Below are 19078 nucleotides of genomic sequence, written 5' to 3' on the forward strand. Positions count from 1 at the left end.
CAACTGCTCCAGTCTTCTAGATTGTAAACAAAGAAATATTTGATTATACTTGAATAAAAACCATAACAGACATATTTCAAAGAAAATTAATGATCAATTTATAAGAGATTCATTATTAAGACCTTACTGCTGAAGATACCGCACAGCCTCACACACAAGTTGTGGGAGGATCCAACTGGGTGTGACCTAACAGTCTTCTCCCTGAGGACTAGCTCTTACAGTACCAGAAGGTGCTATGCAAACTGCCAAGAGAAAGATGCTTCCAAGCTGTAAAGTCTCTGCACTACAATGACCAGCAGGCAAGATAGCCCCAGTGATGTCATAGTGGTACACTTATCTGTGAGTCACCAGCAGCTATCAAATTGGACTTAAGGCTTGCACAAAGGAAGAAATTCATGCCTGGTACTGATAAAAGTAGGTTTATTATATAATGGTTTCTTAAGGCATTATAGCTTCTCACTGCATTCTAAATATTTATCCTTGTGCTCACCAAAAAGTACAGCTCTTACCTGATTTTAAAATAGCCTCGTTTTGCAGCATATGGAGACTGTTGCAAAAGTATATAGTAGGCCAAGATTCAGAAGGCAACTGATGTTAAGGTGTGCAACCCTGATCGCTGCAACTCCTACACCTAAGAATCAAGGAACCCTGAAAAATGGGGTAGAAATACTGTTTTAAAAAATAAGAAAGAAAAGAAATATAGAGCCAGGATGCCTGATCCTAGAGTGTTTTCTAGACATGACAGGGAACCTACACCCATAAAATCTCAACAATATGGTAGCATGAACGGTCCTGTATAATGGTAATACCAGTCAGCATGCCGGTGTGGATGGGACAAATCTCCTAAGGACCCGCCCCTAGAGTTACTTGCATGATAGCTACTGAAAGAGCATAACTGAATTTTTCCCAAGGACAACACCTACGGTCAGGTTGCACAATTCCAAGTAGTAGATCCTAAACACATATGCATATGAGCATCACTACATAGACATGTGTATACATTTATTCAGTTATATGTATATATACATATATGAGAAGGAGAGGTCATAAATTTGAAAGAAAGTAGAGGGTGGGAAGAGTTGGAAGGATGAGAGATAAAAGCAGAAATGGTGAAAATATGATAGCCATGCAGGAAATTCTTTTCAAAGTAAAATTGTTCAATTTAAAAAGGTTTATCATTATAAGACATATGTATTTTTACATCTTGTTCTGTTATGTGCTGCATGCCAATTTAATTTTCTTAACACACAAGAATCACGAAGTTGATACACATTATAAGATTAAGAAAATGAGCCATTACCTCAGGAACAGAATCAAATAATTAAGCCCTGACCTACTTTATACTTTTCCCTTAGATATGCTGAGTACTTCAAGAAGGTTGGACCACACACGTTTTCTAAAGATCGTCAGGGTTCCTGGTTTAAGACAGAATTCTAGGATATATCAGGGAATAAACATGAAGGCAAAAGAGTTGCCACTGTAGAATGGGTTAAATTTTGTAAGGACTTCAGATCTCTCTTCATCATTCTTTCAGAGAGCAGGAAAGTATCCATGCTGTTGTATCCTGGATACTGTAATTGCCATGTTTCTATTCAAAACTGAAGTCACCTAGTTGCACAGTGCAGCTCATATCTACACATAGATCTAGAAATATACAATGGTGAATATTCACAGTCAGATAGGAAGGAACTGCCTTTGCCACTTGTGCTGTGAGCTTACTGAGTGCTTCTTTGTACTTTGTTGACAGTTGCCATGAGTCACCACCTCTGCCTCCAATGTTCCTCTCAGAACCAGTTTGAAACGAATGCTTTAAAAAGGTAGAAACCAGAGAAATGTCCACTCACTTTGAAGTGTAGGCAGTGTTGTGAAATAGGGGCCTTCCTCCTTAGTCATCTGTGGCCTGGCCTGTCTTTGTCTTAGTACTTTCTTGTTTATAATTTTCACAACTAAGTGTTTCATTGTGGCATGCCAGATATCGGACGGTACACTTATACTATGTGATCTAACCAGAGAATTGTATAAATCTCTGGATTTTGCTATATATGATCATCAATGCTGTTAGTACATTCAAGTTGTGACAATGAGCATGAAAAAGGAGTCTTTAGTGATAAAGGAAAAAAGGTTCTCTTCACTTCTAAATGAAGAGAAAGAGGGAAGGGAGGGGAAGCCGGAGAGGAGAGTGCTCAGGCATATTCTTGTTCTCTGGAATCAAAACTCACCCTGACCCCTTTTATGTCTAGAATGAACGGTCTCAAGAAATGTCTATAATGGGCTTGGAGATGAGGTCAAGCACAAGGCCACATGCACTGTTCTCAATTTCTGGCTGTGAATTGTGCGATATATTCTCCTACACCTGTCCCGCAGAGGTCAGAGGTGACAGAAGCTATATTTTGATACAGTTCTTTGGGATATAAAACAAGTATGGAGAATACAAGAAAAAATACTTAGCTCAATCAATTGTTTTTTCTTTGAACCCTCCTTTAAGAAGTAGCAGACTATGTCCTAAATAAGGTTTATTGTTCTTCAAAGCATAGTTTTTAATACTAAATAATAACTATATGCATTATTCTTTATCATAATACTATCCAACATATAAATATATTCTTACCACAAGCTCATTTATCTTCCTTTCCACCGTGGGGATGCTGCAGAGAGAGGGAGAACTGCAGGAAATGCCTCATGGATATGCTTAGAAGAGTAGTTGAGTTTCTTAGCGCTGATCTCACTTTTGTCCTCAGATGTCAAAAAGCACATGACTTCTACATGAACCAAGAACAGCAACAGCCCAGCATTGCTACCTTTGAACAAGTCTCTTTGATCCCTATGTCTGAGTTAGACACATCTCTGAAATAGCAGGGTTTTGTAAAATATGTCTACATTTTATCACACTTTGAAGTGTTCATAGGAACAAATCATTGCAGAGGCATTTGGTTCCGGGAGGTACTTTCAAATGGCTAACAAAATTTCATTCTAAAATATGTACAGAAATGGAGCTCACCCATTGAAACATAGAATTGTAACTGAGAAGGGACAGACCTGGGGAAAGATCAATATATACCAAGTCCTAATAGTCTCTAACACTGAAAGAGGGCAGAGTTCATAATTTGAAGAAAAACAATGCAGCAAACATGTAGGTTGCTCTATGATCAGAACAGAAAGGTTTTCCTTTCCTTTGCTAATATCTTTCTGGCCTCTTCTGGTGTTTCGACTTGCTCTGATTTCACACCTTGTCTTACCCAAAAATGCTGGTGTGAAAGTATAGATTCTTGTAGGCACCTACATCCTGATCAGTGGTTCTACACTTAAAGACTGCATCCTGACCCCCCACATCTAAGCACTATGGTGACCGAAGGGCAGCAACAATGGTAGCAAGGGTGAGGTGACAGTAGCCAAGAAGTTTCCCTGAGGTGGCGAAATAGTAGAGTTAGGCCTGTGAGCTGCCCAAGTCCAGAGTTCTTGCTCCAATTTCCCTTCACACTTCATTTGCAAAATACAACTTCAAAGATAAAATGATGGAACATTTCAAGATAGTCAAGCCAGCAATAAGGCATAATCAAAGGACCTCCTTCTAAGCTGCTGAACTGTTCACTGACCCCTGAAACGAATTTGCCCTAACTCACCAATAATCAATTAGAAAACAAAAGCATAGTATTCTCAGCAAATATTATCTACTTTGAGTCTTTCACGACTGGGTGTTGTACTACCTACACATAAGTAGAGGTGTAAAAGAGATTTGATAAAGTTATGAAATGCTTTTGAAAGACATAAATAAGAAACCGTCCTAGGGTTTGTATTGCTGTGAAGAGACACCATGACCACTGCAACTCTTATAAAGGACAACATTTAACTGGGGCTGGCTTAGCGTTTGAGAGATTTAGTCTATTATCATGGCTAGAAACATGGTGCCACACAGGCAGACATTGTACTTGAGAAGATGGTGAGTGTTCTACATCTCAATTCACAGACAGCAAAAGTGACTGTGAGCCACACTGGACATCGCTTGTGCTCACGCGACCTTATAATCCATCCCTACAATGACACACTTCCTCCAACAGGCCACATCTATTCCAACAAGGCCACACCTCCTAATAGTATCACTCTATGATCCAAGCATTCAAACACAAGAGTCTATGGGAGACATTTGTATTCAAACCAGCACATTCCGTTCCCTGGTCCCCATAGGCCTACAGCTGCAACATAATGCAGAAATGCATTCAATCCAACTTCAAAAGTCCACATGGTCTAAAACAGTCTCAACCCTGTTTAAAAATTCCACAGCTCAAAGTCTCTTCTAAAATTCAGACAATCTTTTAACTATAATCAAAATGAAAAAGCAAGTCACATGTTTCCAGCATACAATGGCACAGGATATACATTAACATTCCAAAAAGGAACATTGTGAGGACATACTGAACCAAAGCAAGCTGGAAACCCAGCTAGGCAACCTCTAAACTCTGCATCTCCATGTCTGATGTCAAAGTGCTTTTCAGATCCCCAACTTCGTTCAACTTTGTTGACTGCAACACACTTCTATGACCTGGGGTGATTCCATTCCCTGTTAGAAGCTTTCCTCAGCAGGAATCCCTTAACTCTGACAAATCCAACATCTTAGAGTCTCCAAGGCAATCCAGGCTTCACTTTCACTGCTTCACACAGTGGCCTCTCTGGACCTCCAAGAAGGGATACCCCTGCTACACACTTGACCTCAGAGGCTTTCCTTAGTCATGAAGGGAGAATCCAAAAATCCCTATCTTCTATCCTTGACTCTAAAAAATGATGTGGCCATAGATGCCAAGTCCTGTTTTTTGCTAGAACTGGGACATTCCCCTCATTGAATTGTATCATTACCAGCTTTCAGTTTTTGATGGTTTATTTTACTACCTGAGCTTGGATGTCCTGGAACTTTCTATGTAGAACAGGCTTTCCTCAAACTCAGATATCTGCCATGCTCTGCCTTCTGAGTACTGTGATAAAGTGAGAGCTGCACAGACTCTAAGCTTTTCCTTATTCCTTCTCACAAGTTAGCAGGATAGGTGGGTAGGGTCTTGCTATGAGATCATCACTCTCTTTATTTTATTTAATATCCTTAATCTGTTCATCTCCTTGAACACAGGACTTAGCTCCATTTCATTTCCTGGTACCCCTTTTCTCCTCAAATTTTACATTTTGTATTTTTCCTTGCTCAGTTTACTCCTTTTAATTGTAGAGCTCCATAAGTGTGAACACTAATAGACACGTGAGAAGATCAATATTAGACCTTTTTGAGATCTCCTCTGCCAATGGAATTAATCCAAAACTCTTCACTTTAGCATCAGGCAGACTTTTTGTTAAATACATAAAACAGTCATATTCTCCACCAAAATATCACAACGCTCTCTATGCCATATATTAAAATTCTTCTGCTCTGAAAGCTCTTGAGTCCCACAGTTCAAATCACACTCAGCATCACTGTCACCCATGCTCCTACTAGGATGGCCCATTAACCTTCATTTAATCATTGCTTTCCTAATTCAAAGTCACAGAGTCCACATTTCTCTAAGCCAAAACATGGTCATAGCTATCACAGCAATATCTCAGTTTCTCCTCTTAGGGGCTCTATTGTTGTTAAGAGACACCATGACCACAGCAACTCTTATAAGGGAAAATATTTAATTAGAGCTAGATTCAAGTTTCAGAGGTTTAATGCTTTATCAATATACCAAGAAGCATGGCAGAATGCAGGCAGACATGGTGCTGGAGGAGGTGCGAGTTCTACCTCTTGATCAGAAGGTAGTAGAATTATCTATTAGCCAGCCACACTGAGTGTAACTTGCACATAGGAGAAGTACATCAAAGCCTGCCCTGATAGTAACACACTTCCTCCATCAAAACCACATCTCCTAGTAGTGCCACTTCTTCTGGGCCAAGGCTTGAAACACATGAGTCTATGTGTGTCATACCTATTCAAAACCACCACAGAAACAGAACAGATGAAGGAATTTTTGTGTTAATGTATGAGAAAAGTCTCTAGAGAAACATGATTTTTATCCCAAAATCCTATACATGGTTTCTTGCTAACAGATTGGCAGCAAAGGCCAGCAAGAGCTGGGGCTCCTTGTGAAAATTCCCTTGGAGATGTAGAAAAACTGTGGGGTAAGGAATATCCATCCCCCCCCAACTTGCAGTATCATTGAACTAGAAAGACATCTACCCTGGCCAATGTGACTTTCTGGTATAAGGCACTGAAGGGCATTCTGCTTTTAGAAGTCTGGAACAGTGCCCAAGCTACTGCACTCATCACTCCCTGTCAAGATGCTGCATTCCCAGGACACACTACGGTTAGCCTTGAGAACTGTAAGCCACAAAGGGATGAAACAGAGCTGGGTTACCTCCTCCCTTCAAGGCCGAGAGATCTATGTAGAAGCTGGGGTTCAAAGACTATGAGAGCCAGGGGGATGGGTGCCTCCAAGGAAACTACCTTTCAGACACAGCAGGGCAGATGCATGCATGAACTCACAGTGACAGTGACAGCATATGCAAGACCTGCACCAGCTCAAGCCAGATACAACTCTTAGCTCTGAAGCTGAAAAGGGAGCATGAAGTCCCATGCATACCCATGAAGTTATTCCTAATTGATAACTATTGAGAGGAAAAAGTGTTTTCTTCAACGGAGTAACATGGAGTATAGCAACCACAGTTCAGGAAAGGCCCCATGCTTGATTGTTGGCCAATTGAAACAGTTTTCTTTTTAGTATGTTTTGCTTTGGTTTTGGTGTTGCTGGTTTTATTATTATTATTATTATTATTATTATTATTATTATTATTATTATTTGATTTGAGTTTGAGGTTTTCATAAGACAGAGAAAGAACATGAAGTTGGTCAAGTGGGTTGGGAGTAGAAAAAATATAGGAGTTGTAGGAAAATATAATTAAAATTCTCAAAAAATACTTAAAAAAGGAAAAATAATTGCAACTTCAAAATCTAGAGTCAGAAGATTCAGAGAAGATACAAACTGGCTAGATGTTTTCTGGGCATCAGAACTCCTACATGTAGACTAGAAATTAGAAGAACAAAGGACGGGAAATTGAAAAGACCAAGAAACCATAATGCACACAAAAGAAGATGGTATTTCCAAAGAACAACATGGTATTGCTCCATGTCGAGAAATCTAAGTTAAAACAGTGATGCAATGCCAATTTCATAACTAATTCTGAAAAAGACAAAAAGGAGGAGGAGTTCTCAGTGGTTTCTAAGAGTAGTAATTCTGTACTCTCACCTATAATCTACATAAAGACTTCAGATGTAAACTTAATGATATGTATAAAACAAAAGGTATCCACAGACAGTAAATTTAATTTATACATATCTTTGCTGATAAAAGTTTTTATTTGTGAGCTATAAGCCTCATTGCAGCTTTAATTATAGCAGGAAAGATAAGTCCTACCAACATCTCCTACTTCCTGTGTGTATGTGTAAGAGGACAGGGAAGAGAAACAGAGATATGGAGAGAGATTTGGGTTCATTGGTTAGTGTAGCCCAGGCTCACTCTCTTTAAATAACTGAAGCTGGCCTTTAACTCCTAATTTACCTTTCAAGCACAGAGATCACAGGAGTATGTGTACAGCCTAATCCATTGTAGTGCTAAGGAGATACCATGACCAAAACAACTCATAAAAGAAAGCATTAAACTGGGGCTTGCTTACATTCAAAGGTTTAGTTCATTATCATCATGGTGGCCACCACAGTGGTATGCAGGCAGTCATGGTGCTGGAAAACTAGCTAAGAGTTCTATATACAGATCCGCATGCAGGAAGAAGGGAAAGACACCAGACCTGGCTTGGGCTTTTGAAACCTCAAAACTCGCAGTAACAAACTTCCTCCATAAGTCTACACCTCTTAATCCTTCTTAAGTAGTGCCGCTCTCTGATGGCCAAGCATTCAAATACTTGGGCCTATAAAGGCCATTCTTATTCAAACCACCATAGTGTGGGATACTGAGCTTCCTCCTATCTTCCTGGTGGTGTTCTCTCTACCCTGTTAGCTTCTAACTCGGAAGTCATGCTTTTTACTTTATTATATTAATACATTTAACTTCTAAACATAGAAAGTGTCTTCAAAATTAATTTCCTACTCTTCTGAATAGGTCAAGCATCTTAGAGCGTTGACCCCTGGCTCAGAGATCTGTTTTCTGCATTGCTGCTCTGAGTTCTGCTTCCAGCCCAACCTGCAGTCATTTTTTTTTCTCTCCCTTGTTTTATAATGCAGAATCTAGCTTCTCCTATCATCCTCACATTTTGAATGTCATCTAGCCTTTTCTTGCCTCTACAATTCTCTCCTAGTTTGAAACTCATTTTGGCCCTATGTTCTCAGTGTAAACTAACTGACCTTCAAGTGACCATGCCTTTATAAGGAATCTGTCTTTGGTCTTTGTTTTTGATTGTTGTTTAGGTTATTTTCTCTGAGTGTTGATTATTTATCTGTAATATAGCTTAGCAAATATTTTTTCTCTTCAAGGCTTAATGTGCTTCATTAATTTTATTGAGGAAATATGGGTTCATCCAAGCCAATGTCCTCAATCATCTCCTCCTCCTCTCTAATCACCTCCAGAAGTCATCTGAAGAATTCTAACAATCCCGAAAGCATGCTACAATCCACTGAGACAGTTACCAGCTATAAAATTTCAGTACATTCATGCATATATAAGGACCAGAACTCCATTCCTGTAAGGATCAGTGGTCCAAGTTCTCCATGCTACAGACTGCCATCAGCTCAGTCTTTACAAAGATCTAACGGGGGTAAGCTCTTAGTTTATTCACTTACAGCCCTATGTATCCTTTATGGCTGGCCCTGTGGATATTCAGGGTGTATTTCCAGATGGATGGAAATTAAATATATTTGGTGTACTTAGAGCATGCATATATGTTATAGGAAGTATCTTTCCAAAGGTCTACTTCATTTCAAAGCTCTTATACTCAATTGTATCTCCAAAACAATATATTCCATTTCCCCTTGCTTAGGAGATCCTCTCCTCCCCCCCAGTCTCTTACTAGGTACCTAACCTCTGTGGTCATACAAACTGTAGCATGCTTTTAATCAAAGGATTATATATGTACATGACAAACATGTCACATATATGAAAGAAATATAAATGGAGTCACCTAGGAGAGACAATGTTCCCAAGTAAAACATCTAGTGCTAGAAATGGGTTATATCTGATTGAAACGTTAATCAAAGAGGCCCTGTAGAAACCCTAACAGCTCTGACATTGCCAGGGCTATCTTTACCCTGAACAAATAGATGGTAAAGCCTTATTGCTGAAAAAACTACATATCTCTGGGCCCAGAAGAAAACTAAATGCTACTGTCCTGCTAAAGGAGCAGAGCATTAAAATAATTCCTAATGGCATTCTCCTGTACCCAAACCAGTGTCCCTATCTGTCATCATCAAAGATGCTTCATTTTGCAGTAGATGGGAACTGACACAGACCCACTGCTGGAGAATGTGCAGAGAATAAGAGATACTGGAACATTCAATACTAAATGGGATGTCTCTATCAATCTCTGAAGTGGAAACTGAGTTCTTCAGAATGTCAGTTGCACTGTGCTATGCTGGGGAAAACAAATGAAGGAAAGTTTCATTAAAGTGGACACAGGCATGAAAGGCCAAGGCAGACTCATGAGGGAACATTTCACTGAAGCAGACACAGGAGATAGGACGTTTGGTTAAAACAAGTACGTGAAAGGACACATGATGAAAGATTCTTTGCTAACGACAAGCATGTATTGGTCTGCCTTACATTGCATAGTTGAGCTGTATTTGTTGGGAGTCCATAGGAAGAAACACCAAAATCTTCTGGGGGTGTGCTACAGTTTCTTGCCACTTCCACTGACTCGGGCTGACTGGATACACATGCTGAGGCAAGACCTGTGCTGAAGCAAGGTATGTGGAGGACACATGATGTTTAGAGGGTATAAATAGGACTCTGGAGTGAAGGAGAGAGAGCTTGGCTTGCTGGTACAGCTAGCTGTGCAACACTTGTGCGTCCTGCATCTTTACTGATCTTCCCTTCCCTGAGAGGCACAGCCAAGAACTTTTCCTGGTGTCCCTCTGGGTTCCTCCTGCAGGCTGCAGCCAGGGCTGAGGCCTGACATTCTCTGCTAGGTCGTGTCACCCTTGTTGCTAACCCAAGTCCACCAAACTGGTGTATCCATGAAGTGTTTGTGAGTGGATCAAACTGTTGCTGCCTGCTAACCTGTGAATTGAAATGCTGATTTTCAGACAACATGGATGGGAGTTGCTGCAAAGAACCTTTCTAAATAAGTTCACTTCTCCCTAGCCCCATATCCTTTCTTTCCCACTACCTCTGGTGGGTAGTGGCCTACAAGGGATGTTTGAGAACCATCATTAAAAATAGAATTTAAAAAAATTAAAATTACAAAACCCCTGCCCACAGGGTACAGAGACCTATGTGGAAGGTGAGACAGAAAGATATTAAAAGCCAGTGGGGCTGGATGATTCCAATGAAACTTGGTCTTCCAGATACAACAGAAGTGATACATATACAAAGTCACAGATACAGGGGCAGAGAAGACAGGGTCTGCACAGGTTCAAGCCAAATGAGGCCCAGAGCTGAGAGGGGAAAGTGGACATGATCTCCCACCCCTAATCAAGAAATTCTGCAATTATTATCTACATGTAATGGAAAAATCAGCTTTCTCCAATGGAGTCTCATTGAACATGTATTAACCACACTTCAGGGTAGGCCCCATGCCCAGGAGTTAATGTCCAACATAAAATGAACTGAAAAACTGGATTCTATTTTTGTAGGCGTTTTGTATTCTATACCTTTGTTTGAACATTTTTCTCTTTTACTTTCAAAGTTTAGGTGCCAATTTCATGTGTGTGTGTGTGTGTGTGTGTGTGTGTGTGTGTGTGTATTCTAAGAAAGAGAAAGAAAGGGTGTGAGGAAAAGCATGATCATATGCTTTATGAAAACAAAAATTTTCAATAAAGAAATCCCAAAATGTGTCCCATGATTGGCACATACACAAAGAGAGAGAGACAGACAGACAGAGAGACAGAGAGACAGAGAGACAGACAGAGACAGACAGAGACAGAGACAGAGACAGAGACAGAGAGAAGCAGTGAACTTTAAGATCAGAAGTTCTTCTGAGTCCTTGTGCAGACATTATGCAACTGTCTCCTGTCTTACTCATTACAGTCTTTCCTGACATTGAGCTTTCTTTAAAAAGATATATTATTTACTACTTATATATGTGCATGTATCCTTGGAGGTCAGTAGACAGTATCAGATTCCCTTGAAAATTATATCCTCTTAGATTTTCAAGTGGAGGTGAGTGACTGGACATGGTTGCTGGGAGCTGAACTTGGGTTCTCTGGAAGAATAGCAACTAGAGGATTGAGCCATGTTGGAGACAGGGTTTTACTGTATATCTCAGGATAGACTGGAACTTAAGAAGCAGCCCAGCTCACTTTGAACTTTCTGTCCTCTTGCTTCAACCTGTCCAGCGTTTGGATTACAGATATAAGCAACCATGTAGTTTTTTCCTAAACACACATTCTATGGCACTGTTTCTTTAGGATCCCATTCTTCCCAGTTCAAGGGAATCCTTTGGTTAAGGGACACCTCTAGGGTCTATTCACTTTATATTTATTATCTGAAATGTAATCACATCTAAGTTAAACAATACTGAGACAACTACACTATGTCAGAATGCTTGTTCTCCTGGGTTCACAGATGGAGCAAACCTGGCTCTGAAGAGATACTGACGTTAGCTGTGTTAGAGACTCCCTTGGTCATTTTTGCCTTTCCATGTGGGTACAATATCTAAGGGAAAACAGCTACACTCAGGTAGCTTTAGATTTATGAATCATGTGGCATGTGTTTCTATTAGCTAGAATGATAGGTCTTCTTAAAAAGCAAATAATTAACTTTTAAAATAAAATTTTATTACAAAATATAAGGTTTGAAAATGTTTTTAAAATTCAATTATATATTTATTAGGGAAGTCACCACATAAAATGCATTCATAAATGATCTAAAATGCTAAAAGGATATAAGTAATTGCATCCTTGGTAAATCATGAGGTCTAACCATAAACCTACATCAGGGGTATCCAGTACTGTGTAGAAAATAAAGAATAGTAGTTATATATAAAAGAGACCTGAGGCAGAATTGGGAATACATGTCCATTACGTACACTGTTTTGAATAAAAGGTCCATAGATTTGAATGCTTGGTCACTAAGGAGTGGTGGTACTACTTGACAGAGACTAGGAAGTGTGACCTTGTTGGAGGAAGTGTGTCATGGGGGTGGGGTTGGGATTCAAACGCTCAAGTCAGGCCCAGAGTCTCTTTCTTTTTCTGATGCCTGTCAATCCAGATATAGAACTCTTTGCTCCTTCTCCAGCATCATGGCTACCTGCCTACTGCAATGCTTCCTGCCATGACAATAATGGACTGAACCTCTAACACCATAAGGCAGCCCCCACTAATGTTTTCCTTTGTAAGATTAGCTGTGGTCATGGTGTCTCCTTACACTAGTAGAACACTGACTAAGATATATGCCAAATAAAACTGGGTCATTCTGGCCTAGAAGAGGAGGAGGAGGAGGAAGAGGAGGAGGAAGAAGAAGAGGAGGAGGAGGAAGAGGAGGAAGAGGAGGAGGAGGAGGAGGAGGAGGAGGAGGAGGAGCAGGCACAAAAGGAGAAGAGTTATTACAACCATATTCCTCTGAGAGGCCTAACAGCCCTGGGTCAGGAGTGGGCTTCATGGAACATTGATGCCATGAGGCTAATGAATTTTATGGAGGTGCCTACAGGGATAACTTGAGGAGCCCCCTAATGGGAGGGGTTCAGAAGATGGGAGGGAAATTACCTGCCTATTACACAGCAGCTCCTATCCGTTAAGATGGCTCTTTCTGTTTGAACTAAGCCTTTGTTCTCTGGACTCAAACCCAGAGAGGGAAAGACTCAGATATAGTGGAGAAAGCATAGAGCTGGAGGAATGCAGTGCCCTGGCTACCTCTCATGATGAGGAATGGCTGAGGCTGCCCCCCAGTCTGGGGCTTCTCATTTTAACCTTGTTTATATGCAGAACAGATGAGGGCTCCTGATTTCTCTCAGAGTAAACACTGGAGCACTGACTCTAAGTGCTGCTGCAATGGCTGTTGTGGCTGAGTTGCTGTCCTTCTTTTACACAGAGAGAAAGAGCTCATTTAAGCATTTACTTCTTCATTCTTCATGTCTGTTTTTTTTTTCTTATTTTGCCTCCGATATCCACAGCATTCTTAAGATTGCTTTGTTATAGAAACATGCAGCAAACTGAAAGTCAATTATAAAGAACTGTGTATTTACCCTTTGTCATGCAAAATAAATAATATGCTATCCCACTATTATTAAAGCTGCTTTCCAGCAGTCAGTTCTGCTATCACGCGATGGTTTCACTGCAGAGTTCTTGTCTTAAGATAACCATATGTGAATGGAGAAGAGCTGGCTGCCAGTGTGATGTCTTAAGAGGCAACCAGACTCCCGTAGATAGCCAAGCTAAGAGGCTCTATTTCTCCCCTTGACCAGTCCCATAAGCAAAGCAAGGCAGGGTCTAGCATATGTCTTACCAAGGACATAGAGGAATACAGGAAGCAGTGTTCTGTAAGCCCGGCCATGGTGCTTCATTTCCTGCTGGCTCATTTAATCCTTAGAACACTTTTCCAGAAAGAAGGCCTGAGAAGACCATGGAGACACCCACAGTCATTCAAAACATATGAACAGAAAAGAGCACAAACAAATGTGTGATTAAATACCAAGTCTCTGTTCCCATCCTGCTGCTATCCCAACAGCATCACACATACACACACACACACACACACACACACACACACACACACACACACACACACTCAGAGAGAGAGAGAGAGAGAGAGAGAGAGAGAGAGAGAGAGCCCACTAATAGTTCCTGGATATTTATTTCACCTTCTAATGATAGTCACTTATCACACTTTTGGTGTGTCAGACACGAAGACAGAAAGCAGCTTACCCCAAGAGGACTACGAAGAGAATAAGTCACTCTAAGTAAAAAAGACACAGCTGCCTCAGTCACTAAAGGCAGAGCAGGGGTCTTGCCACTTACATTTTGCCCCCCCTTCTGCATTTTTATATTTTCACCCCTCTCGTCTTTGAGGCTCTCCCAACACCCCTAAATTTTCTTCTGTGACCAATAATATTGAGACCCCAAAATATTTAAGAGCTCATACATACATTTCTTTCTGAAAGTTCACCAATAAACTCTCAAAATGAATAGGAACCTTTTACTTCTTCCTACACACACGTTTTTTTTTCAGTTCATCCAGAAAGAAAGAAAGATAGATAGAAAGACAGAAAGATAGAAAGACAGAAAGACAGACAGAAAGGAAGGAAGGAAGGAAGGAAGGAAGGAAGGAAGGAAGGAAGGAAGGAAGGAAAATCAATTCTATTTCGTGTTTGGTTTTCAGCAAAGTATGAGAATTATCTGAACCATTTTCTTGTCCTATATAGGGAAATACATTTTTCCACGGCATGGTTGGCTGGAACCACATAGGTAAAATAAAAGTCTTCAAACTACTTCCCTTCAGATCCAGAAATGATGAGCATTTTGACATCCTGTATCCCCCGACTGCAGAGTAGAAACCTCTCTGTCAGAAGCTATTCTTGCAATATTATACCCCTAATGTTATGAGAAGTTGTTTGAGGCAAAAGGCAGCTGTAATAATGGGATTGTGTTTCGAAAAAGAGCTGGCTGTAAGGCCATGCTGTAAATGAAAAGCATCATAAAAGAAACGTTCCCACTCTTAAGAAACAGCGAGACGGCTGGAATAACTCATTGCAGGCTGTTTTTATAGCCCTCTAATTCTGTTTTTAAAATCAAACGCAACTCTAAAAGAATAGCTCACTCTGAGTTGGGAAGAAAGCCAAGCCTGTGCAATTTATACAGAACCTCAAATCTTACTAAACACAAACCATGCACTCAATCAATCAAAGAAGCAAGTATTGAACACCAACTCTAGATATTTAATTATGTGATGAGGCACACCTCTCTCCTCCCCCAAAGAATTTTACAGCCAGGCAAAGGCAACAAGCATAATGAGGTAAATATCCTAAAAGATAAACAAGAAACGTGGTAATGGAGAAAGCAGGTAACAGCCACAGCCAGGGAGGATTACACTCTAGAGGAAATAGCATTGCGGAATGTTGGAAGATAGGGCCAGAATATTCCTGACAGGAAACACACAGTGAGGAGACAAAGTGGCACACTTTAAGGGTGAATACAAAAGGCAAATCCTGTCAAGAATGTGGGAGAAAGCCTGTGGGCAGCCAAGAGAGCCAGCACCATAGTGCCAGCCTCAGCCAGGCCCCTGGTCAGATAATAGGTGGATCAGCAGCAGCTGACTGGCTGCTGTAGTCAAATGATTCCCGAGAGGGAAAACTAATGAAGGCCTCACAAATCCGGTATGTGCCCAGAGAGTAACAGTGAAGACATTCTTCCTCAGCTTAGTATTAGGACATTCCAAGTTCCAGGCTAACTTCAGCATCCTCCCCCAAGGAAACTGGATTGTCCACTTTGTTTGGTATACCTCTGTCCTCTCTGAATTCATCTTACTCCTTTTTCAAAGTCTCAGTTTTCCACTTTCCTCTCTTCCTCACATAAAAGCTATATTTCATATTATAAATGAAATGTAAAATATATAAAATATAAACTATATTTCACCTGTAAGAACGAACATACCATGAAGGTACAAACAACAAAGGAGAGCCCGGGAGAAGCTTGCCACACAAGGACACATATTAGCCGTCAAATTAGTAGCATTTTCTAAATAGACCATCCTACCTTTCACCCTGGTGACTGTTATGATAAGTCCTACAGTTTCCCCAGCTCAGCAAACTCTCACACAGCTGACTGCATCAACCTTGTCCTACAGTTAGAAGTACAAATCACTTTCTATAATAGTTTGTCTTCTCAAGAAGAAATGAGATTTCTTAACATGATGTATTTAGACAGTAGGCAAAATGGTTTTAACCAACACCAAAGCAACAGCTAGACTTCCTTCTAGAGTGTATCCAAATCAGTGCTTACGGGAGCACCCTGACACTTCCAACTCAGGTGTCTGGCATGGCCAACTATGACACAGCCGTGTTCAATGGTGAATGTGTGATGGATGCTGAGACAACAATGGCCCATGCATCTTCAGATGATTCATAATACACATCCCTCCAGGTAGGTGGGTATTTTATGTTTACTAAGCTGAAAATCTAAGGACTAATGCATTCAGTGCATGGCCCTAATACTTTCTGTTCAACTCATTTTGCACACAAGTTGTAAAATAGCAAACTTCGAAGAGTATATCCAATTGTATGCATGGTAACACACGGTAAGAGTAAATACAGAGGAGATGGCTCAGTGAGTAAGGACATTTGCTGCACAATCATGAGGACCTGAGTTTGGATCTCCATCACCGATAGAAAAAATAGCCAGAAGTAGCCATGAGTACCTATATCCTTAGCATGTAAGCTGAGGCAGAGACAGAAGGATTTGGGAGGTTTTCTGGCCTGCCAGCCTAGCCAGAAGTGAGGTCCAGATTTGACGAAAGACCCTGCCTATCTCAAGGGAAGATGGCAGAAAATGATAAAGGGAGGTACTCATTATTTTTCAATGGCGTGACCTACCGCACATTTATTTATGTGTATACACACACAGCACATGTACACACATGAGCAATCTTTTCAAAAGTAAGTATTACGGCAACGACCAAAAGGCTGACTTAGTAGTATCTACGTGAAACAATAAAACCGAAAAGCAAAGAGGATTCAAGTTGAAATTTCTTTAATTCTGCAAATATTTGCTGTGTGCACTGGGAAGAGTTGGTTGATTTTACGTGTGTTTGGTTGGCTGGTTGTCTTACCTTTATAGCACGTTACCTAAAATATCTATGTAAATACACACTTTATGGGAAAAACGTATGCCTTTGCTCTAGGTGTTTGGAAATGTGACTGGGCATGGAATGTTCTATAACATTAACAGAAGTCCCTGCTTTGAAATACAAATGTATCATCTCACAGAGAGGGACTCTAGCAGTCATCTTAGTCATACATAATCCCCAGGTGGTACCTCTTGTCCCAAAAAGTAATGGAAAAAAATAATAAAACCAGGAAGCTTTCAAATTTCCACCTGCATTAGCATGGCAGGCCGTAACAGTTTGGAAACCATTTCTGCTTAATGAACACCCACATTTGCATTTGAAGAGGACCTTGGGGGGCCATAAAGTCAGCACAGCATAGATAATTCTGAAACCAACCCTTCTCTCTCACTAAAAGGTCCTTTAACTATAAAAACCAATTTTAATAAAAGGCATCTGTACTCGAGAACATCCATTATACAATACACTTCATCAGAACATAACATGTTTGGCCCGGAAATGAACTTTATAGAATTCAGAGTAGATTAATGTCATTATTAGTCATGACTCCATATAGAAAATCGTGTGTTCATACCTCATCAAACAAGGGTCAATATAAAATCGTGAATTAAATTTATAGGCTATTTTTTTGTTGTTGTTGCCCATTTACCCAGTTGTCTACATGAAGAACGGGGCTGAAAATGAAGGCCAGCTCCATCTCTTCATCTTCGCAGACACCAACTGCAAGCCACAGCAGGAGCATTTGGTATTGGGCATAGCATGTTTAAGTTACAACAATCAGAGCAGAATTCCAGGGTGGTTCGGATCACAGTGGGAACAGAAAGAAATAAAGATCAGCCATCCCGATATGCAACACCAAGGCTGCTTGATCCCCCCAGCATCATGAAAGCCCTGTCTCAGAAATTTAAATCAATTACCCCTGGAAATTTTCCTACACATTTCAAAAATAACACTTCCTCAGTAAGTTACCCCTACCCAAAACTAGCTGCCTCCTTCCATTTTCTTTCTAGAGCAGCTCTTCTCAACTTTCCTAATTCTATGACCCTTTAATACAGTTCCCACCCACTCCCCCCAACAAATATTTCTCATTACTACTTCGAAACTCCAATTTTGTCACTGTTATGAATCTTACTGTAAATATCTGTTTTCTGACGCTCTTCAATCATCTATGTGAAAGGGTTGTTCTAACCAAAGAGTCCCGACCATAGGTTACATGAACCACTGTTCTAGAACTGTCATGACTTTTTTATGCATTTAACCACACTTAGCATTTCATGGCCTCTAGGCTTGCAGCCTCAAGTCTTATATTTTGGATGCCAAAGCAGGTTGGGAAAGGCTCTATCACTAGGATCCGGTTCCACCCAATATTAGTTTTGACTTTTAACATTTGCTCTGTGTCTTGTAAGTTTCAGGGTGGTGGAGACTTTTCCTGTGCCCAGGACATATAAGCACTAACTAAATATCCATTAAGTAAGTCAATGTGTAAGACAAACTGAAAAGGAATTGGGTCAGCAGAAATCTCTCCTTCTTTGTCCTCCACTCTCAGTTTCGACGGGACACATGATTCCTAAGAAACATTAATTGTTTGAGGCTAAATAGTATATTGGCTTCCTATGGGTGCTGTTAAAAATGACTACAGATTCAGAGTGTTCTCACAATGAAAGCCCTAATCCTGTAGACAAGAATCAGGCACAGGATGCAATCAACATGTTGTCAGGACTCTTTCTATAGGCTCTGAGTCAAATTTGTTTCTTGCTTTTCTCACTTCCTAAAGGATGCTTGACTGGTTGTCTCTGCCTGCCTTCTTCAAAGCCTGCTCCTTTTACATCACAATTGTTGACCCCTTTATCATTATTTTTAGATTGGGTCTAGTTATGTAGCCCAGGCTGATCTATAACTATATAACATAGGGTGGCCGTGAACTAGTAGTAATCTTCCTGTATCAGCCTCTCAAGTGCTGGAATGACTGGCATGCAACACTATGACCATCTGAACCCCGTTTTGTCATCTTAACATCTCTGATTCTTTTCAGCCTCCTCCTTCAGATGAGAGCCTTTACTATCATGTCATGTCCACTTGAATAATTGGAATATTTTTCCCATCCCAAGGTCCCATCCCATTCCTACTTT

General features: G+C 40.4%; 1 long non-coding RNA gene across 1 annotated transcript; it reads right to left on the reverse strand.

The window, feature by feature from the left end:
- Nucleotides 1-402: 402 nt before the first annotated feature.
- LOC103692326 (uncharacterized) lies at nt 403-13723 on the reverse strand. The gene is made up of 3 exons (XR_592457.4): nt 13617-13723; nt 2609-2759; nt 403-648 (listed from the first exon to the last, which is right to left on the reverse strand). It is a non-coding gene; the product is annotated as an uncharacterized LOC103692326 (long non-coding RNA).
- Between the last annotated feature and the right edge of the window lie 5355 nt (nt 13724-19078).

Source organism: Rattus norvegicus, chromosome 5 (assembly GCF_036323735.1).
Source record: "Rattus norvegicus strain BN/NHsdMcwi chromosome 5, GRCr8, whole genome shotgun sequence".
NCBI classification, from domain to species: Eukaryota; Metazoa; Chordata; class Mammalia; order Rodentia; family Muridae; genus Rattus; species Rattus norvegicus.